Raw genomic sequence first — 23,562 nt, 5'->3', positions numbered from 1 at the left:
TAGTAAGGGGGAAAGTGGAGGGGAATCTCCTACCTCAGAAGAAACACCAAATCACTTGAGGGAAATGATATACTTATTCCTCCCTGGGAGCCAATGAAAGGCAGCTGATCTCACCAATAGAGGAACAAGAACCCTGAAAGCACCGAGGGAAAATGCTAGAGCACAGAGTTCCAGGAAAAAAGATCCAAAGAGGAATAGGACAGGAGGAGAATCTCTGGAGGAGTCAGAGCCTTTGAATTTACAGAGTCCAGAGAAAGAAATAAAAAGGTTGGGGAACTTCTGCTGGAGAACTTAGAAAGCCTTCCTATGGAATGAGAAGAACAATTGCTGACCTTAGTCCCTGTTTGGGGAGTTCTTTTTTTTTTTTCTTTTGCTGGTGTTTGTTTTTTTGTTTTTTTTAATCAGTACTGTAAGGGAAAGGGATGCACTGCCTGAAGTTTAGGGCAGCTACTTCTTCTATAAAGATATATTTATATTTATGAGCCAGCAACCGTGAGAATTGAAAAGGGTCTGTGAATATAGGATATGTGTGGAATTCTCCCATCCCCTATCTTCAGTTTGTGCCTTGCTGAAGGTGGAGGGCTAACATTTCAAGGTAGCTGGACAATTTGTTGTTGTTGGGTTTGTTTGTTTGTTTGGAGGGAACCTTATCTACTTCTCTCCTGAGGCTATAAGGAAAATAATTATATGATATGAATGAACTTAGAGGCCTCTTCTATTTCCCTCCCCCATCTTATCAGCTACTTTTCCCACCCCCATCCTATCACCTACTTTAAGAGTTACCACTTTCACAAATTTCTGAGTAACAGGGCCTAGTCTCCCCATCATCTATGGTTCCTGTTCTTCAGCTGGACCTGATCTTCCCACTATTCTCTACCCTCATGTCATATTTTAACTGTCTAGGTAGCTGAGCCAGGTCTCTATGCCCTCTGCAGCTCCAGTTTGTTTGGTGTGATCAGCTTCATTGGCAGGATTGACTCTCTAGACCAGAGGTGTCAAAGTCCCTCCTCAAGGGCTGCAATCCAGTCAGGTTTTCAGGATTTCCCCAATGAATATGCATGAGATCTATTTGCATGCACTGCTTTCATTGTATGCTAATAGATCTCATGCATATTCATTAGGGAAATCCTGAAAACCTGACTGGATTGCGGCCCTCGAGGAGGGACTTTGACACCCCTGGTCTAGAGAGTCAATCCTGCCAATGAAGCTGATCACACCAAACAAACTGGAGCTGCAGAGGGCATAGAGACCTGGCTCAGCTACCTAGACAGTTAAAATATGACATGAGGGTAGAGAATAGTGGGAAGATCAGGTCCAGCTGAAGAACAGGAACCATAGATGATGGGGAGACTAGGCCCTGTTACTCAGAAATTTGTGAAAGTGGTAACTCTTAAAGTAGGTGATAGGATGGGGGTGGGAAAAGTAGCTGATAAGATTGGGGAGGGAAGTAGAAGAGGCCTCTAAGTTGAGAATAAGTATGGGGGAGGGAAACGTGTGAATATGTTGAAAAATTCTACACCTTCCTTTTTTGCTTCAAATATCCCAAATCCTACATCTCCCCATTCCCCTGCTGTGCGTACACATAGGGCTCCTTTTCCTAAGCTGCGCTAGCGGTTTTTGCACACGCTGAAATGCTGTGTGCGCTAGATGCTAACGCCTCCATTGAACTGGCGCTAGTTTTTGGCGCATAGCGTGGGGTTGACACGCGCTAAAAACGCTAGCGCACCTTAGTAAAAGGAGCCACACTCACTCTTATAGCCCCTGCCTATACACATCCTTTCACCCTTCCAAGAAATACTTCAACACATTCTCTCGCCAATTCCCCCAAACAAATTATGGGAAACTAGTTCATTGTATAATGTGTCTAACTTCCTGTTGTGTCTCAGTGTTACCCAAACTGGCAGTGGCGGTAACTGCTCCAACGCTCATTGAATTCCTATGAGCGTCGGAGCAGTTACCGCCGTTGCTGGCACTAAAACCTGTGCTATGCATTCGTAAAAGAGGGAGGAGGAGTGAGAAGGAGCAGCATAATGCACTCTTTTCCCCATTTTGTTTCTAATAAAAATAGATATTTTCCAATGCTCTAGTGGTACATCAGTATTGCCTATTTATATTGTAGAGTCTGATAATATGAGAGTGACCAAGAAAAAAAAAAAAGAAGATATATGAATGGGAGGGGCAGGAGGAAAATGATGTGTGGGTAGTATTGATGTACTTGTGCAGTAGTTATCAGCAATTGCTGCCACTCTTCAAAAGATAAGTGCCATGTTGTACAGTGCAGAATACAGTGCTGTTACTTTAAAAGCAGCCACAATCTGCTGCACACTTCTGTAAATGGTTTTCCAGAGTCATATTTTATTTTATTCTGATGGAATTAGACATGGAATAAGAAGAAAATAGTGCCCTGGGCTTACTCTTATGATTTTCCACAGGAGGAAAATAAACAATTTTTGAAGAGGATCCAAGATGGCAACACATTAGTATGTTATGCCTGATCTCTCTGCGAGATTCCTTATCTCATGGTGAAAAGAAAGATTACTTCAACTATGCTTGTTGGAGAATCTTGTCAGCTTTCAATTCTGTCTAGTCTAGTACAGAAAAGGGATTATGAGACTCAGACCTCTCTGAATGAGTTTTGAGCTCATTAGTGGTATCTCCCACTAAGCCAGCTCCCATCTATACTCCAGCAATCTTCCCCTGCACTGGCTCAATCCAGGGGCATAGCCACGGGTCAGGTATGGGTAGGTCTGGCCTGCCCAGTTTGGGCTCAGGCCCATCCACACAGCAACCACAGTCCGCGGGCAATGATTTCTACATGCTGAAGGCGGCTGACTCAGAGTCTTCCCTCTGATGTGTTTGCATTTTGCATCAGAGGGAAGGCTTCCAGGTCAGCCACTGGCAGGATGAAGGAACCTCTGCCAGTGACTGGAAAAAAAGCAAATGCTGTATGGGATGGGAAGGGAGGGAAAGAGCAAGGATGCTAAATAGGCTGGGGGGGGTTTAGAAAGAGAGGGAAAGAGAGAAACTGCATGGGCTGGGGGTTGGGAAGGAAGGGAAAGAGAGAGACTTCTGCACAGGCTGGGGGAGAGGAAGAGAGAGGCTCATCCACTTTGGGCTCAGGCCCACCCAAAATTAGCTGTCTAGCTAAGGCACTGGCTCAATCTTGGGGGAACTGACTTTGCTTTTCAACTAGCTGAATCAAGGTTCTTCCAGATACTGTTGAGTGAATTCTGTCTCAATAACTTGGCACCATTGATCACATTGGTGAGTGGTTTTAGTGAAGAAGTTGTTCATCACTGGAGACTTGATCTTTTTGGGTGATAAGTATTACCTCTGTTACTAAAATCCTATTAAAAGTTTCTAACTCGAAGATGTTGACAAACTATGGAGTTCAACCCAAAGAGGTTATATCAGAGATTAATTTGAAAATTAGACAAGATGTCAGTGCCCAAACTAAGCAGACTTTCATGGTAATTCCAATGTGGTGATAGCATCTGGGCTTTTTTTCCCCTTAAGCAGCTGCCTATGCCAGTTCTTTTGACCTGCATATGCCTAGTAGAGTTATAGAAATGATTAATAGTAGTAGTAGTAGTCTTCTTTGAGAACTAATATGAAGTCTTCTAAAATTGTTCTGACTGAGGATTCTTCTGATTTGACTTGTTCTTCAGTGGGCAGAATTTTACAAATATGTACTCATTTACCTGAGTATGAAAGAAAGTAGCAAGCATGTTGAAACAAGTCTGTGCACATTGTGACATGTTTCAAGGTTATTCATGCACAGTTATGGCTCAGTGCGAGTCTAACATTCCCAGAGACAGGATATCAGGAGAGTCCTCATGCATATTAAGAAACTGCTAGATTTAGAGCACCGTTCAGTAATAAAAAATTCTCACAAAAGAAGGGAAAAAGCCAAAGGAGATCCATGAACACATGACTGCAGTTTATGGTGAGTCTGACCCATTATCCTACAAAGTAAAATTTTGGAGGAAGCAGTTTAAGTGTGGTAGAGAGTCCATTGATAATGGCCCTCATACTGGATGGCCTGTGGAAGCAACTTCCATAGAAATGTGCACGAAAGTCAAGGATTTAATATTGTCAGACAGTTGATTAAGGTTTCTTGAATAGCTGAAGAAATGGGCATCTCGGCAGGTACAGTTTGGAAAATAATTTATGACAAGTTGGGCATGTCCAAGGTTAGTACAAGAATGGTTCCAAGAATGCTGATGTCATGTTAGAAGGCCATGAGGCTCCAGTGCTGTCAGGAGAACTTGGAGACGCTCTGTGAAGCCCAAGTTAATTTTTTTCATCTTTTGGTGACTGGAGATGAGACTTAGGTCTATCACAGAGATCCTGAGTCCAAAAGAGAGTCAATGCAGAGGAAGCACAAGTCATCTCCCCACCCCAAAAAAAGTTCAAGACAGAAAAATCTGCAGGCAAAGTCATGGCAATTGTCTTCTGGGATGATGAAGGACTTTTGCTTCTGAGTTCATGCCACACAAGACAAGCATAATTGGGGAGAGTTATGCCAACAGAATTATCACTTTGCGGGAGTCAATCAAGGAGAAAAGATGAGGAAACCTCCCAGCAGGCATGCTATTTCTTCACGACAATGCACCAGTGCATGTCATGACAATAATAGGCTGCCATCTGAAAATGTAGGTTTCAACACCTGAGCCATTGACGCTACAGTCCTGACCTGGCTCCCTTGGATTATTTCCTGTTCTGAGTTTTGAAATCTTTCCATGGACAGCGGTTTTCAAGTGATGAAGACCTCAAGGAAGTTGTGACATCCTGGTTTGAAGGACAAAAAAAAAAATTCTTTTCAAGGGGATTAAAGTAATTGCAGGAAAAGAAGAAGTTTATGGGGCTATCAGGGAACTAAATGAATTATATAGCGATTGAATTTTAAATACGTTTTTTCCTTCTCATGATGAGAAGTTTTGGGGATATCTTACTAGAATGCATACGGATGTGTCATATGAAACTCAGGTTCACAGTAATAAATTTTTTATATAAAGGGTGCTTCTGAAAAGAATTTTTTTAATGTTCTAAAACAGCTGCATAACATTTGTTCAACCTTGAACCAGAACATTCTATGCCTTCTCCATTCTTGATGCTCTTGTACTTGGACTACTATAATTTCTTACTTCATGGCTCTAAGCTGTCCTCCATTAGAAGGCAGCAGCTAATCCAAACATTATTGTTAAGCTATTATTTGAAGCCAAAAAGTATGATCATGGGACGTCTTTACTGCATAAAGAACATTAGCTTTCTATCTCATATCGGGTACCTTTTTAAAATTCTTACTATACTATTACCTTCCAGGTATATTATTCTGGGCTACCTGTTTCTGTTTAGTATGTTATTCCATATTCTCCTAACGACAATGCCTGCTTACTATCCCCTCTCATCTTCAGTTATGCCTTGTGTCCACTAGGCATCCCTGTTTCAGTGTGATATCACCAACATGCTGGAACAGCTTGACTGTGAAAATCCACTTGAAAATCTCAAACTGTAAAATGATAGGTTTTTAAACTTGCTATAATGTAATGTAATGTAATGTAATTTATTTCTTATATACCGCTACATCCGTTAGGTTCTAAGCGGTTTGAAGAAAATATACATTAAGATTATAAATGAGAAGTAAGAAGGTACTTAAAAAATTCCCTTACTGTCCCGAAGGCTCACAATCTAACTAAAGTACCTGGAAATTAATAAAGAAGAGAAAATAAAGAGGGTTGAAAAAAGAAAAATTCTATGTGAACTTATAGGATGGAAATTAAACTGACAGTGAAGAACTGTATGAAAAATACATATGAATGCAGTTAGAGAGGGTAGGTTACAATCTATTTATGGTATTTGTTTAATTGGAAGGTGTTAAGGTGGGTAATTTGGGGGAAGGTTATCTGAAGGTAGGTGAATCTTCTGGAGGTAAAAGAGGAGGGGTTAAGATATTTGGATGAATTTTTTGAAAAGCAGGGTTTTGATTTCTTTTCTGAATGTTTTGAAGTTGTCTGATATTGTCATAAGATTGGAGATGGAATGGTTGATTTTTGCTGCTTGTGTTGCCAGAAGGTTGTCAAACATTTTCTTGCGTTGTGTGCCTTTGAGTGGGGGGAAGGCGAAAGGGTTCGAGGTTCTTCTGTGTCTTGAGGTGGAGATTTGGTTTAAGCGGTTGTTTCGATAGGAGGGGGAAGAGTCGTGTAATGCTTTGAATAATCCATAGTGCCTTTTGTTCCTCCTGCAGGTGTCATCAGGGATCCACAGGTTCTTTCTCCCAGAAATATTTCCAGGTAAGAGCCAGTTTGAGAGATGGACGCTGTGCCATTTTCACTATGGAACCCCCAACCCCCCCCCCATAAAAACAAATGAATCCAATGGATCCCATTGGGCTTTGTGACCTCTAGTGCAGTTGTCAATATCTTTATTGATGTTGTGTCTTTTTGCTTTTGTGTGCTTTTGTATATTTACCTTATTTTATGATGATTAGCTATTATTTCTATTATACTATAGAGCAGTGGTTCTCAACCCTGTCCTGGAGGACCACCAGGCGAGTCAGATTTTTGGGATAGCCCTAATGAATATGCATGAGAGAGATTTGCATATAATGGAGGTGACAGGCATGCAAATCTGCCCCATGCATATTCATTAGGGCTATCCCAAAACCCTGACTGGCCTAGTGGACAGGGTTGGGAACTACTGCTCTAGAACAGTATTTTCCAAGTGCCCCCTTGACAGGTTTTCAATCCACAATGTATATGCATGACAGAAATTTGTGTACAATGGAGACAGTATATACAAATCAATCTCATGCATATTTATTGTAGATATCCTGAAAGTGGGTACTAAAGGACTGACTTGAAAACAGTGCCTTAGAGCAGGGGTTCTCTACCCAGTCCTTGGGATCCACCCAGCCAGTCAGGTTTTCAGGATATCCACAGTAAATATGAATGGGATAGCTTTGCATACAGTGGAGATAGTGCATGCACATTTATCTCATGCATGTTCATTGAAAACCTGACTGGTTGGATGCTATGTTCCCTCTAAGGACCTACTTGATATGAGCAAGAGACCATTCTCATTCATGATGCACAAAATCACCTATCTGCATCAACTGCAACCAAATTCCCCATTTGAACCACTGAGTTTGCGTATTTGCGAACTGGCACTTCAAATAAAAAAAGCTTTTTTGCTTTCACATTCACCTTGTGGTCAGGCTTTGCTTCCAGATGTGGCCTACAAGTGCTCAGAGAGTGAATTATTGATACTTCAGACCCAATATGGCTATTCTTATGTTCTTATACAGCTTTACTGTCATATTGACTATCTTTCCTAGTACAATCATCTCAAGAGGTAATTTTCAAAAACATTTCCATGAGTAAAACAGTGCTTTACCCACCTAAAATGGGCTTTTATACAATTGTACCACCACCAAATGCCAGTGAGAAAGTAAAAAATCAAAATTAAACATGTGTTGAATCTATTTCACTGAAAATTATGAGAAAAATGTTAAATATATATATAAAAAAGGCTGGAGGAAAAAAGTCTCAAAACTTAAAAGAACATCTTGTCAAAGTCTGTACTTCAACAAATTGTGTTGGTGTTTAATCAATCAATGTCTAATTAGCCACCTACTTGCTTTCTTCAATAAGGCACTGTTATAAAATTACCCTTGTTGTGTCTATGTAGTGATCTATAGCAGTTCAACATAGGGGTGGAGAAAGATAATGGGGGTATAGATAAGCTAATAAAAAGGGGAAGATGGGTTTAGGAATTTTTCATGAAATATTTACAAGACAAATTATTTTAAAAGATTAAATATACAGTACAGTAATATTAGGGGATGGTAAAAAATGCAGATTAAAAAGTGCATAGATCTGTTTGACTGAGCATTTTACCTGTCCAAGCTTATGAGCCCTATTTTGCTGTGACGTCCAAGCTGGTAAGGTATTTGTTTTTCGATGGTGTTGTCAGGCGATGTCTGCCATCCTTAAAAAAAAGCCAACCCAAATCAACTAGACTTCTCCAAGAATTTTGGACAAGGTTCTTCCATTTCTTCTGGTTGACATCATCTGCCAGAAACTCGCTCTGTGCACCCTGAGACTATCTATCTATCTACAAACCACCCTCCCCTTATGAATCTGACAAAAAAACTTTTTCATATTGTCCTAAAATCTCCTATTCCTAAATGGTTCTCTCCGGACTCGCTGTAATGTGATAATCCCACTTACTAATCCAAGAAGGGAGGTCAAGCAGTTTAAAGCTAATTAATCCAAACAGCTAGCCTATATATGTGACTGACCGCTTTTGGCTGTGCCAGTCCTTCTGCCTCCTCTGATATCAATTACGGTTCTGGGGCTGAGGACTGTGGTACGACACACATAGAGGCAGGAAGGCAAAGCAGCTCCATGCGTGAGCGAACATTTGAAATCTGTGAGCGATGTTCACAAAAACTGAGTGATTGCTCACACACTCACGTTAGAAGGAACTTAGGTTGGATGTGTCCCAAGGACTGGGTTGAGAACCCCTATTCTAGAGCAGGCCTCCTTTGCTAGGCCAGGTTTTCAGGATTTCCCCAATGAATATGCATGAGATCTATTTGCATGCACTGCTTTCAATGCATATTCATTGGGGAAATCCCGAAAACCCGACTGGATTCAGACCTCGAGGACCGGAGTTGTACAGGCCTGTTCTAGAGTATGATATTTTTAATTACATGATCTATTTTATTATAATCCAACTCTTTCCTTGTTTGAATCCTTTTCTCTTGTTGTTGTAAGGTAAAATCGACTCATGCTCGAGTCTTGATGAACTACAGATCTGAAAAGAAATTGTTTTTGTATTAACCCATAAAGGTCCTTTTCTTTTACTCAATGCAAACCTTACACCTTAAATGGAGAAACACTAGCTAGGACTTCAGAAGAAAGAGACTTGGGAGTAATCATCAGTGCAGACATGAAGGCCGCCAAACAAGTAGAGAAGGCCTCATCCAAAGCAAGGCAACTTATGGGATGTATCAATAGAAGCTTCGTTAGCCGCAAATCTGAAGTTATAATGCCACTGTACAGAACCATGGTGAGACCTCATCTGGAGTACTGTGTGCAATTCTGGAGGCCACATTACCGTAAAGACGTGCTTAGAGTTGAGTCAGTTCAGCGGATGGCCACTAGGATGATCTCGGGGCTCAAGGGTCTCTCGTACGAAGAAAGACTAAACAAATTGCAGCTCTACACTCTAGAGGAGCGCAGGGAGAGGGGGGACATGATTGAGACATTTAAATACATCACGGGACGTGTCGAGATGGAAGAAGACATCTTCTTTCTCAAGGGACCCTCGGTCACAAGGGGGCATCCGTTCAAACTCAGAGGAGGGAAATTCGATAGTGACATAAGGAAGTATTTCTTCACAGAAAGGGTTGTAGATCACTGGAACAAGCTTCCAGAGCAGGTGATCAAGGCCACCAGCGTTATTGACTTTAAGAATAAATGGGATGCCCTAGTAGGATCCTTACGAGGGTCGAGTTAAAGAACTAGGTCATTAGTACTCAGACTTAATGGGGTGGGTCAGTAGAGTGGGCAGACTTGATGGGCTATAGCCCTTTTCTGCCGTCATCTCTCTATGTTTCTATTATTAATTTTGTTTGTAAACTGCTTTCATATAGGGCTCCTTTTACAAAGGTGCACTAGTGTTTTTAGCACACGCACAAGATTGGCACATGCTATAGCACGCTCTAGTTGAAAAATAACCGCCTGCTTAAAAGGAGGTGGTAGCGGCTAACACATACGGCATTTTAGCGCACGCTATTCCACTTGTTAAGGTCCTAACGCACCTTTGTAAAAGGAGCCTATAGTTTTGATTAAGCGATATATCACAACATAAATGACCATGATCAACAGTTGACTGTATCCATGAAATGACTGTTTTGTTTTGTGTAGGCCATTGTTAGTTAATGATGAACTTATGTTTCTATTATGGACTCTGTTTTGGACTCTATTTATGACTTAGACCTGTTTTTTTATTTAATTAAAAAAAAGAAATTTGAATTGAAAAAAAAAAGACTTAACTTGCAATTATTCGAGTAAATGAGAATCTATCCAGTACTTATATTCACCATAAAGAGAACTAGATGCACTAAACAGGGACAGTATGACTACGTGGATCTGCTCTGATCTAATTTATGGCCCATTCCAAAAGAACTGTTAATGCACAAAAAAGTTTGCATGCAAATGATTTGATCAGAGGTTGTAATCCCCATCGCTCCCATCCATTCGATTGTTGTGAGAGTGACTCTCACACATGCGCAGAGCTGGTAGGGGAAGCCCGAACAGCTGAGAGGCAGGACAGGAAACCTTTTTTTTTTTTTTTGCCACTCAGCTGTTCGGAGCAGGAAAACTTTTTTTTAAAAATGTGCACAGATTCTGTGCGTGTGTTAAGAGGTCAGCAAAACTCCCATTGGGTGTGTGAATTGCCATTCCTGGGTGGGAAAGGAGTGGCGAGAAGTCAAACAATGGAAAGCATAACAGAGCTTCAGCTTCTTCTGGGGAATAATTCTTTGAAGAGTTTCCAAACAGCTCAAAGAACAGCTAAATATCCCTTCTGTGAAGGCAGAGTATATCAGAAAAGCTGATATTGACCACTATTTGCCCCTGGAGTTCAAAGCGCTGGAGTGAATGAACCTATAAATGAAAGAATCCAAAATTTAAAAAAAGAAGAAGCATTTTTTGTGTATGCGTTTTTGTGTGAAGGGGAACTAATTCGCTGAGGGTGCCCTGCCAAATTCTGTTGCCACTGTACTCTATTACCAAAGCATTTCCCCTTCTCCTGAATGATGCTTTTCAGCCAGAGAGCATGAAAAATGAGTGCTATTCTTTCCTCTTCTTTTATACAACTGGCATTCTTCTAGAGGGCCAAGTATTTGATGGGGACATTAGGTTGCAGAGAGCACAGTCTTGGCTCATAGCACTGCCACCGAATCCCATAGCAACCCAGGAAAAGGAAAGCTCCTAAGGAGTTTTTTGTTTTTGTCTCTGAACAGTGAGGGGGCTTTCTGCAGAGAGGTGCCTGGCCACTGCAACCATTCACTTTACCTAAATGCATTTTAATTAACAGTGTACACACACACAGCACTTTTTTCTGGGAGGACAGAATCAGTTCGCCTACTGTATTTTACTTTCCAACAGGAAAGATTAAAGGCTTTTGGGCTGCGTGCTACAAAATGCTGGGGTCAGGGAGCAGAAGGCCAGACTTCTTAGGATTTTATTGCACAGGTCTGGAAAACGCAAAGTTGAAATGGGGATTAGTGGTGAGACAGGAGAGAAACAGACTGGCAGACACCCCACTACAATTATGAACAAATAATGACTTTGCTGTTACTGAATAACCCGCTTTGGCTATTTGCGCCATTGTTGTGAAATCCAAAAGTTACAATTATTTATTTAGTTACAAGTATTTATACCTACAACAGAAAGGGAGATATTTGCCACACTAGTTGACAGACTTCCTGAACCATCCGGAAACCTCTAGCAAAGAATTTTAGATAGAATACGACTTTTCTAAGTTATAGATTTTCGGGAACAGAGTGCATATGTTAGTAAGACTGTATTCCATCCCAGTGCACTTTCATTAAGTGAGAGGAAAGAAAAACAAGTTAATAGACTGCCAAAATTAACTACAACTTGGAGCACTCCTCTCATTCACTGTTCAGGTTGAAGTTGCAACAAAATAGAATTAATTCAAGCCAAACTGTGATTTACTTTGGATGGCTGTTGACTATATAAAATCAAATGGATGCTCTAAAGCAGTGGTCTCAAACTCAAACCCTTTGCAGGGCCACATTTTGGATTTGTAGGTACTTGGAGGGCCTCAGAAAAAAATAATTAATGTCTTATTAAAGAAAGGACAATTTTGCATGAAGTAAAACTCTTTATAGTTTATAAATCTTTCCTTTTGGCTAAGTCTTAATAATAATATTGTAATTTATAGCTAAAGAGACATATGATCAAGAAACTGTTTTATTTTACTTTTGTGATTATGATAAACATACCGAGGGCCTCAAAATAGTACCAGGTGGGCCACATGTGGCCCCTGGGCCGTGAGTTTGACCACTGCTCTAAAGCATGGTACAAATTTGCAGTTACTGCAAGATAGTTACCCAATACGTAGTAGTAGGAGCATTCAATAATTTATCTACCTGAGGATGAAATAAAGAAACAAGCGTGCATATTGTGACATGTCTCAAGGTTACTCATTCACAGTTGCATCTCAGTGAGAGTCTAACATTCCAAGAAACAGGATGTGTGAGTCAAATAAGAACCTGCAGATTTTGGAGCACGGATCAGTGATACAATTTCTCACCAAAGAAGGGGAAAAAATCTGACCCATTATCCTACAAAGTAAAAATTTTGTAGAAAGCAGTGTAAGTGGAGTAGAAAGTCCACTGAAGATGATCCTCCAACTGTGCAAGAAAGTCAAGGATTTAATTTTGTCAGACAAATTAAGGCAGGGGTGTCAAAGTCCCTCCTCGGCCGCAATCCAGTTGGGTTTTCAGGATTTCCCCAATGAATATGCATGAGGTCTATTTGCATGCACTGCTTTCATTGTATGCTAATAGATCTCATGATTATTCATTGGGGAAATCCTGAAAACCCAACTGGATTGTGGCCCTCGAGGAGGGACTTTGACACCCCTGAATTAAGGTTTCCTGAATAGTTGAAGAAATGGCATCTTGGCAAGTACATTTTGAAAATAATTCATGAAAAGTTGGGCATGCCCAAATTTAGTGAAAGATGCGTTCTAAGAATACCGATGCCATGTCAGAAGGCCAAAACTTGGAGATGCTCTGTGAAGACTAAGTGAATTTTTTTAATTGTTTGGTGACTGGAGATGAGAAGGGTCTGTAACAGAGAACCGGAGTTCAGAATGGTGTCAATGCAATGGAAAAATAAGTCATCCCCCACCACAAAAAAAGTTCAAGACAAAAAAAATCTGCAAGCAAAGTCATGGCAACTGTCTTCTGGGATGATAAAGGACTTTTGCTTCTGAAGTTCATGCCACACAAAACAACCATATCCAGGGAGAGTTACGCCAACACAATGATCGCTCTGTGGGAGTCAATCAAGGAGAAAAGATGAGGAAAACTCACAGAAGGTATGCTGCTTATTCACAATGTGCCAATGCACATGTCATGACAATCACAAGCTGCCATCCGAGAATGTGGGTTTCAGCAGCTGAGCCATCCATCCTACAGTCCTGACCTAGGTCTTCCGGATTACAAAATTGGCACTCAGCACTTGTTGCCCTTAACCCAACTCTCCATACCCTGCAAATACTACACAGACACACTGCTCTTTGACAAAATGTGAATTTATTAATGGCCGCAGCCCTAATGCAAACAAACAAACAGCAAATACCAACATACCAAAATGTTAACCATGAACAATTTAGATACCAATGCATATCATCATATTCATTCGCCATGCACATTAATATATAGCATAGCACAACATCCTATTGCTGCATCTCAGTTATAATCATCAGCTGATCTGTGTATTGTCCAGCATATCTGGCTGGGCTACCGTTCTCATGGGAGAGCCGTTCAAGCTGCCCCGCTTTCTCCCCATCCAGTTCAAGGAAGGGCCGTTCACCTGTCGGTTGTTGCAGTCATGCCACATGGCCTCCCCGCCATCCAAGCAGGGAGACAAGTAAGCCTTGAGTGCTTACCTCACTTGATTCTGCAAGGCTATATGTTGCCACATCTTTTGCTATCAACAAATATAACGCTGTGCCTATGACCCCCCTATAATTTTTCCACCACAACCCGAGATAGCGAAACCTTGCTGAGGGAGAAACAAAGTACAATGCCCTACAGTACAGAGCACTATCGGCCTTCAAATGGAAACCTCTCTCTCCTGCCTGAATGCCTCATGCTTACTTTTATGTCGCCGGTCCCAGTGGAACTCCACAATGCAGCGCACGGAAAGCATGGGCTAGCAGGCAGCATGGTGTCCTCTTCCTCCCATGAACCGCGACTTCCCCAACACCTATACGGGAGAAAAGTAGGCTAAAAACCGCCACTGGGACCCAAAACCCAGGCCGCAATTGCACTGAAGAGCCACCATTTCTCATGCGTCAAAAACAATGCAACAGAAAAACACCAGCCGTCCTCCCTGCGCGCATTCCCCGACCTCCTGCTGCCTCAACCAATACCTCTGCTGCTTACCCAGAACTGCCCCATGCTCCCTTCCCTAGCAGCGCCGCTTTCACCGGGGTTATTCTCTTCCTTCCGGAGGGAAGAACCGCCACGCTACACAGTGAGCATAAGGGGGCAGTGCAGGCAGGATAACCAAGCAGTGGGAGAGCACAGAAAGCTAATTAACGCTGCGTCACTCCATTGCCATACTCCCTTCTCGAACAGCTCCCGTCTCACCCAGTATACCGCAACCGAGCTCCTTTGCCTCCCAAGAAGCCACCACCCTGCCTCGGGAACAAAACATCGGGTGAGCAGGCAGAATAACTAGGCCACGGTTGGAAGAGCGCAGGGGAAAACGCTGCGATGCTCCCGAGGCGAAGGCCGGACTGCAGCTTCCGCCTCAGTTCAGGTTGCCTCACCCTCACTCGCCCCACCCCTTATGCCTACCTCCCTGTCCCTAATAGGTCCCGGCCCTGCTTCTCTCTGCCCCTGTTTCTCATCCCCCTCCCCCCTTTCCCTTCCCGGGCAAGGCCTCGGCCCTTTTGTCGCCGCTTCCCCCCTATAGGGTGGGGCGCTTATCCTTTTCCTGTTTCGAGTTTTGAAGAAATCTCTCAGTGGACAGCAGTTTTCAAGTGATAAAGACATCAAGGAAGCTGTGACGCCCTGGTTTGTAGATCAAACAGAAGAATTCTTTTCAAAGGGGTTAAAGTAATTGCAGGAAAAGTGAATGACGTGTATGCAGCTATCAGGGGACTATACTGAAAAATAAAACAAGAGTTTAAAAACAAGTCTTTCCTACTGAGGTAGATAATTTATTAAATGCGCCTCATAATTGTAAAATTATCTGTTAGCATGTACTGTTATCGCACCGACATTATACCTCATGCATTGTTGCTTAACTCATTTTAGTAAATATGAACATAAGAACATAAGAATTGCCGCTGCTGGGTCAGACCACTCACATGGGGGCCCTCTAGTCAAAGACCAGCGCCCTAACTGAGACTAGCCCTACCACAAAGACTCAGTCTCTGCAATATGATTTCTCTGTTTTATTGGTTAATTTGGTGAACATATACAACATGGGTACGTAAATGACGGCAGCTGTGCCAGACTCAGTCAAAAGAAAACATTTGACAGAGAGCTTGCTGCTCAGGATCAGCGAGCACTGCCTTAAGGAGGTGCCAGTCTGGTTCTGGTCTTGCCCTGCATCAACATCATATGTTGCCCTTTTCATGGCTGCCCTTAATTCTAGCTACTGAAATACTTTGGCAGTTCAGGCAAGACCAAGCAGGAGATAGTCTATCGCAGCCAGTTTTGGTGCCACCTTAAGAAACAGCTTTTACCCCCAGACAGTACAGCAGTGAACATGGAGAAAGAGAGACGAGGAGAAAAGGAGACAAGACTGCTAGAAGATCCTCCCGTCCTGAAAGACAGACAAAGGGCAATGAGAGTCAAGAGAATGAAAACACAGGCATGAAGACAGAAAAATAAAAGTGTGAGAGGCAGAGAGAAAGCAAGAGGAGTAAAAGCTAAGCAAGTAGAGGGAGAGAGCTGTGAGACAGAAACAGGTAAGAAAGAAGTTGTATGAGCAAGTTGCCTGTGAGTGACACAGGCAGTGAGCGTCTGAGTTACACAGGATGTAAAGCAAGAGCCGTGTGGGGAAGACCTGCATAGGAGCAGGAGCAGTGAAAGGAAAGCAGTGAGCGTGCCGATGTCCATTTTGTCACTCCTGTAATTCCTTATCCTGTTTGTCTGTCCGATTAGACTGTAAGTTCTGTCCAGTTGAGAATGTCTCTTACATGCAGCACTATAGAACTGATCAGAAGTAGTAGTAATAGTAGCAGAGGAGCACAGACGAGATCGTGAGAGCTTTTAGAAAGAAACTATCATCATTATATATTTTTCCTTTCACTGTAATTTTCTATACAGTTTATGCAGGTAAACATGTATTTAGCCGTATACAAGAGTCAATTTGAAACCTGCCATTTCCCAGTGTGAGTAAAGCATAAATGTAAAAAAAAAAAAAAAGGAGTGTGATTAGGTTGATGGAGAATATTTTGGGTTTTCATTCGAAAATCCCCATAGAGTAGGGACATTGTCTCATTTTTTATTCAAAAGGCTGAAAGCTCCATGGGTAGGGTTACCAGCCGTCCAGAAAATCCAGACATGTCTTTTTTAAGAGGGCATGTCTGGGTGTTTGGACAGACTTTCCAAAACCAGGTAGTTTGTCCGGGTTTTGGAAAGCCCCAACCTCCTGGCTGCGTCTGGAGGGCCTCTGAACACATGCGGGTGATATCACATGCATCCGCACATGCTCGGAGACCCTCCAGACATGGCCCAGAGGTCGTAAAACAAAGACAAGGCTTTGGGTGGGCAGAGATAGAGCCAGAATGGGGTGGGGCTTGAGGCAGAATTAAGCGGGGCTAGAAGTGGAATGGGCAGGGCATTGGGCAGAATGGGGCAGGTCCATGTGTCCAGGTTTCTCTGGACAAAAATCTAGTAACTCTATCCATTGGGAGCACAAAAACTACCTCTTTTACATCTTAGCAACAGATGCATAAATTGTCATATCAATAAAGTTTCCAGAATGTGAATCTGTGACTGAGTGAGACCTTAACTCACCTTCCCTTTTTCTGTTTACAAGTTTGTCTGTGAAGGTTACTCCTCAGTTTGTCTCTACTGTGTTCAAACTATGGATGACTGGAGTGGAACAATAAAAATGGACTAAATTCAGTAAATATCAACCAAATATGAGTACTGGAAAAAAAAAAATAAAAAGATGAACACTGAGTACTCCAAGCTGGGCACCATTTAAAGCAGGGGTCTCAAAGTCCCTCCTTGAGGGCCGCAATCCAGTCGGGTTTTCAGGATTTCCCCAATGAATATGCATGAGATCTATGTGCATGCACTGCTTTCAATGCATATTCATTGGGGAAATCCTGAAAACCCGACTGGAATGCGGCCCTCAAGGAGGGACTTTGAGATCCCTGATTTAAAGAATAGGGCCTAGCACCAGGATCTTGCACCACAATTTGGATGCAAGGATTTACACCAAAGGAAACCTGGTATAAATCCTTGTGTCTAAATTAGATGCAGATCCACCAAAATCTCTAATATTGTGTGCATCTTTAATGAACACCATTGACCCTCTCATGCCCCTCCCATGGCCATGCCCCCTTTTCACTTACGCACTAAAATATGTCCATGTGCATCATTACAGCATAGCGCCTAGCAAGATGTATGCACAAATCCAAATTGTTGCAAATTAGCACCAATAATTTTGTTAGTGCCCAATTCCTGGTGCTAATAGACTTGTTACTACATTAAAGTGCATGTGCAAATTGAGCACACACCTAAATTAGCACGTGCATTTTTAAACGCCATTTATAGAAGTCTCCTGAAAGTGCGGTTTGTGCTTGTTTATGTTTAGTTGTCCTGCAGAGGTCAATGCAAAGGTTTAGGAGCTTCTTGTTTTCTTAGCTATAGCTCTGTCTGATTCACAGGATTAGAGTTAAGCTTCTGAGCTCAAAAGTCTAAAAGCAAAATGTTCCAGAGCCCACCAGGACATTTATGTAGCTATCAGATCTGACATAGGAAACAGTTGGATTTTGTTTGATGAGCAACGCTAAGAGTTGTTTTTTTTTGACAAGTCATCCTCCTTTCAGCTTTATCATATCAACCTAAAGCAATGATAATCATTTGTGGGCAAACACAGGCAGAGCTCCACCTGAGCAAGAAAGAGTGAGCATCCTGCGTCCCGGCTAGTTTGACTGAATAATAAAATGTGAGTCCAATTTACCTGAGGGGCTTTTCACTAAGCTGCATTAGGCTTTAATGAGGGCCTAATGTAGCTTAAAATGGTGTACCATGGGATACCATTGGATATCCTGCAATACAATAAGTCAATAAATTCAATATTAATGTGTGCTAATCCACAGGCTATATTTTTTTTCTATTTTAGAAGTGGGAGCGTGTCAGGAGGCAGCGAGTTGGCATTCCTGCAACAATCAGCACAGCTATATTATCACGCATTAACTGGTTATCGCAGGATTACTGTGTGAGCCATTACCACCTACTAAAATGGGTGATGGTAGATGGTCTTGCGGTAAATTATTTTAATGGCCACGTTACAATGGTCCACCCATGGCTACGGCACTGTTTTGTTGGTCTATTTAGAACTATATGAGGGCTGTTCGAAAAGTATCAGACCTTTATTCATAAAAAATACTCATATTCAGATACAACAATCTTATACCAATCTCCTTCAAAGTAGTCCCCTTGGGCTGCCACACACTTTTTCTACCATTGTCAGTAGCAGCGTTGGAACGCTTCTTTTCGGATTGCTTACAACTGTTCTGTCGCATTGTGCATGATGTCTTCTCTTGACTGAAATCTGGTCCCTTTCAGGGGCATTTTCAGCTTGGGGAAAAGTCACATGGAGCCATGTCGGGAGATTAGGAAGCATGAGGAATCACAGGTGTGTTCTGTTTGGCCAGGAAACTCCATCTCAAATGTGAAGAATGGGCAGGTGAATTATGGAGAAAGAGCTGCCAATTGCCCGCTGCCCACAGGTCCGGCCATTTGCATCTCACAGCGTTAAGAAGGTGACACAGAACTTCTTGGTAGTACCCCTTGGTGATTTGATGATCTTGTATCACCAGGGTCCCCACTTGGTCAATGACGATCTCATTTCTGGATGTTGACAGCCTACCAGAACGTACTTCACTCTCCACTGATGTGCGGCCATCTCTGAAGCAGTTGTACCACTCCTTTATCTATGTGGTGCCCGTTGCTTCATCCCCAAAGGCCTGTTCAGTCTTGCAGATTGTTTCCACTTGGGAAGCGCCAAGCTTTACACAAAATTTAATGCAGTAGCGTTATTCAACTTTTTTTGTCAGTTTGTCAAAAATGAAAATTGGACGGCGCTCACTTATACTTCCTCACTCATTGGCGGTTTGCCGGCAACTGACAGCTTCTGTAAGCGAGAAAAAATTCAAGCATGTGCATTAGAGTCACCTACATACATGCACCAAACCAAGCCTTCCTAGCTTTATTTGTTTACGCAAGAAAAATTAAGGTCTGAAACTTTTTGAACAGTCCTCGTATCATTATTCCTCTTTTTTTGTGTACACAATGTCCTCTTTTTATGAGGGTGGTTTAAAGAGTTTGGTGAGCACCTCTTAACACTAAACACCCCCCCCCCTATCTGGACCCATGTTTCATGGTAAACCAACCACTTCTTCTGGGTAATGGGGCAATAAGTGTGCAACGTTGTTGCTTCCCTCGGGCAGCTTCAGTGTTTAGTGTTAGAGCCACTCACATGGTTGCATTGCCCTAAGTTTACTATTTAACCAGTGTTCCGGAGAATTTTTATGCCTATGATGCCTGTGAAGTAAAACTGAATATTTGGCTCTCTTTAAACCTGAGACTTTTTTCCTCTGTTGTAAATATCTTTTGCCTGGGAGCAGTGCCGCGAGTGAAGTTAATAGTTTAGTGGAGTTGTCAATGTAAGAGTGAGTTTTGTTCCTTCACTCATTGTTTTTGGATTATGTGATTAAAATAAGCCAGAGTTATGGGGGTTTGTGCCAAAAGACATATGAGAATTGACTGGAAGACGTGAAAATGTGTACAAATCTTTTTCCAGAGAAGGGAAAATGGTAAAACTAGAGGGTATGAATTGAGGTTGTGGGGTGGCAGACTTAGAAGTAATGTTAGGAAATTATTTTTCATGGAGACGGTGATGGATATCTGGAATGTCTTACCGAGGGAGGTGGTAGAGATAAAAATAGTAACGGAATTCAAAAAAAGATGGAATGAACACAGAGGATCTCTAATTAGAAAATGAATGGTATAAAATGAAAAACTAAGGCAGGGCAGACTTGCACAGTCAACTCATACTCATTTATGCCATGCAGGTATTTAAACATCTCTATCATATCTTCCCTTTCCCACCTTTTCTCCAAGGTATACAGTACATATTGCGATCTTTAAGTTTGTCCCCATACACCTTATGATGAAGACCACACCTATTTTAGTAGCTTTCCTCTGGAAGGACTCCATCTTTTTTATATCTTTTTGAAGGTGCGGTCTCCAGAATTGCACACAATATTCTAAATGAGGTCTCCACCAGAGTCTTATACAGGGGCATCAATACCTCCTTTTTTCCTACTGGCTATACCTCTCTCTATGCACCCTAGCATCCTTCTAGCTTTTGCCGTCACCTTTTCAACCTGTTTGGTCACCTTAAGATCATCACATACAATCACACTCGTCTCGCTCTTCTGTCGTGCACATAAGTTCTTCACCCCCTAAACTGTACCATTCCCTCAGGTTTTTGTAACCCAAATGCATGATCTTGCATGTCTTAGCATCAAATTTTAGCTGCCAAATTTCCGATCATTCTTCAAGCTTCACTAGGTCTTTCTTCATGTTATTCATACCATCTGGGGTGTCTACTCTATTGCAAATTTTGGTATCATCTGCAAAGAGGCAAATCTTACCCAACAGCCCTTCAGCAATATCATTTATAAAAATGTTAAAAAGAACAAGCCCAAGAGCAGAACCTTGAGGCACACCACTGGTAACATCCCTTTCCTCAGAGCGATCTCCATTGACCACTACCCTCTGTCGCCTTCTACTCAACTAGTTCCTGACCCAGCCCATCACTTTGGAGCCCATCCCGAGGACACTCAATTTATTTATTAGACACCTGTGTGGAACACTGTCAAAGGCTTTGCTAAAATCTAAATACACCACATCTAGCGTGCTCCTCTATCCAATTCTCTGGTCACTCAGTCAAAGAAATTAATCAGATTTGTCTGACAAGACCTACCTCTAGTGAATCCATGTTGATTCTGGTCCTGTAATCCACCAGATTGCAAAAATTTTACCATTCTCTGTCTAAAGGTTAGCCTGGTGGTTAGTGCAGTAGACTGATAATCAGGGGACCCTGGTTCAAATTCCACTTCAACTCTTTTTTTTTTCACCTTTCAATTCTGAGCCCTCTAGAACCAGTAATATGTTTACTGAAGCTAAAATTGAAATCAATTTAAAGCTGGTATACATTTTGGTACAGTAGATATTTCCCTGTCTCTGGAAGGCTCACCATTTAAGAGAGTTGCAGTGGAACATAAGCCTAGGTGCCCTGGATTAAGCCCACTACATTGACCACTAGGCTAAATCTCTGCTCTTCAGGGATGTCTGGATGGCCATTTTTGTAGAAATCTTGCCCAACATACATCCTTTCCCCTCATAATTTGCATGTTTTATTTATTTATTTATTTTCTAACAGGAAACCACAATATTTTTCCTGTTCGAAAATGGATACAAGATGGATGTTTTGTTGGTTTTTTTTTTTGGGGGGGGGGGAATGTTACGAGTGTAACGTCCCATTTCTGACTTGAACGTTGTTTCAAAAATAACTTAAGTGCATACCTGCTGTACAGGCTAAATTACTGTTCAGAATCACCTTCTATCTCTCTAATTAGGCCTAAGAGAAGGGGAAAGAGCGTCGGTGGAGCCTCCCGACGCCCAGAACCATCAACTATACCTATAGATTAAATTCTTAGATGACTTCAACAAGGACAAATACCGTCGGGGAATCGCCCGCTGGAGCTGCCGGCAGGGAGTAATGCCGCAGCGGATATCCCTGGGCTAGATGTCACGCTGAGCCCCGACCTCAGGACTCCGCCTCTACAACCGATATCGCAAAGAGCAAGCTCCCCGCGAGAAGAGAATATCCTGGAAGAGGAAGTTCTCTTAACCTCGGAGGCTACTTTGGAGAGCTTGCTTATGGAAACAACACAGAGAATGGGAAAGCGGTTGGAACATCTTCAGCTTATGAGGCACAAGCGTCTCAGGAGATAAAACAATCTCAAGAACTGTACTGTGCTACACCTGCAGTAATTTTTTCACCTTCTAAACCCCCAAAGGTTACCTTAGACGCCCTTTGGGATTTGGTGGCGAATTTAGGTAATTCTCTTAGTCCACGAATAGAGCATTTGGATAAAGAAATAAAAACTCAGAAAGAAGAAATAAAGCTTCTAAAACAAGACTTGTCACTGGTGACATTAGATAGTAAAAAAATGGATACAGAGATAATCACAGTTAAACAAAATCAAGATTTAATTGTAAAAGACAATGTTATGCTAAGGAGGAAGATTGAGGCCCTTGAGAATTGCAATCGAGCTAACAATTTATGTTTGATAAATTTTTCCAAGATTTCCTCAATCACTCCTAGTGATACGATTAAACGTTACTTTCTTGAGGTATTGGAAATACCAGCAAATTCCCTACCTCCCCTTACAAGGGTTTATTATTTACCTATGAAGTCTCAGGAAATTCAGGATCGTGATCAGCAAGAGGGTCCTTTGGATGTTTCTGCATTTTTGGAGAAATCCGATACAGAAGTAGCTGTACCAGCCACTTTATTGTTGACTATAGCGTTATCTCCAGATAAAGATTGGATTCTTAAACTGTTCTTTAAAAATAGAACTAAGGACTTTCTGGGGTTTAAAATACAGATTTTTCCTGATGTTTCTAGAGAAACGCAGAAGAGGAGACAATAATTTATAATGTTGAAACCAGGGGTGACCCAGTTAGGGGGTATCTTCTTTTTACAGTACCCTTGCAAGTGTATTATCAGATACAGTTCTCTTAAATATGTGTTTGTAGATCCTTCTCATTTAGTCAGTTTTCTCTCCTTAAAATGCTTGGAAAAGGATGGTGTAACAACAACAATTACTGTATAGAATGAATAAGTCCTTAGTTTCAGCAGCAGTTATATATATCTTTATTATATACATTATGTTTCAGTAACTACTCCTTTCTCTACATCTAGGATCATTTATGAGGACTTGAGTGTAATTAAGGAATGTATCATTATTTTTATTTGATGAATCTTGTTTAATTTTTATGTCTTAGATTATGCTTTCTGTACAAGATGTTAATGTTTGGAATATAATTTTGAAAAGTTAATAAATAAAGAAATTTAAAAAAAAGAAGAATCACCTTCTATTTTACCATTTTTGGGACTTTTGCATTTTCTTCTTCAGGTCCCAGGAAACATTAATTTGCAATGTACCATACATTCCTAGCTGATGGCAATTGTGTTCATATAATTAGTATTGTCTGATTAAATATTACTCTATAAATTAGTGTTTTACTGCTTGACAAACAGCACTTATGCATTCCATGGTAGCGCTGTGTGCATAATGACTTTTAAAAAATAAATGTAATTCACTTCAGTAGAATATTCTGATTGTCTAAATTGCCAAGGGGTCCTTTTATGAAGCTGTAGCAAAAAAAGGTCTTTTCTCTGTGCTAAGGCCACTTTTAGGGGCTTTTTCAAAACTCCACAATGTCCAAGAAAAAAA

The 23,562-nt window shown here is 41.6% G+C and overlaps 1 protein-coding gene and 1 long non-coding RNA gene across 3 annotated transcripts in view; one reads left to right on the top strand and one right to left on the bottom strand.

Annotated features, from left to right (window-relative positions):
• Positions 1-23,562, bottom strand: part of ERBB4 (erb-b2 receptor tyrosine kinase 4) — a 1,781,744-nt gene that overhangs the window by 1,117,168 nt on the left and 641,014 nt on the right. The window lies entirely within an intron of this gene.
• Positions 147-22,996, top strand: LOC117360768. The gene is made up of 3 exons (XR_004539509.1): positions 147-267; positions 6,248-6,293; positions 21,676-22,996. It is a non-coding gene; the product is annotated as an uncharacterized LOC117360768 (long non-coding RNA).

This window comes from Geotrypetes seraphini, chromosome 5 (assembly GCF_902459505.1).
Source record: "Geotrypetes seraphini chromosome 5, aGeoSer1.1, whole genome shotgun sequence".
Taxonomy (NCBI): domain Eukaryota; kingdom Metazoa; phylum Chordata; class Amphibia; order Gymnophiona; family Dermophiidae; genus Geotrypetes; species Geotrypetes seraphini.
This window is presented reverse-complemented; position numbering and strand designations above follow the sequence as displayed.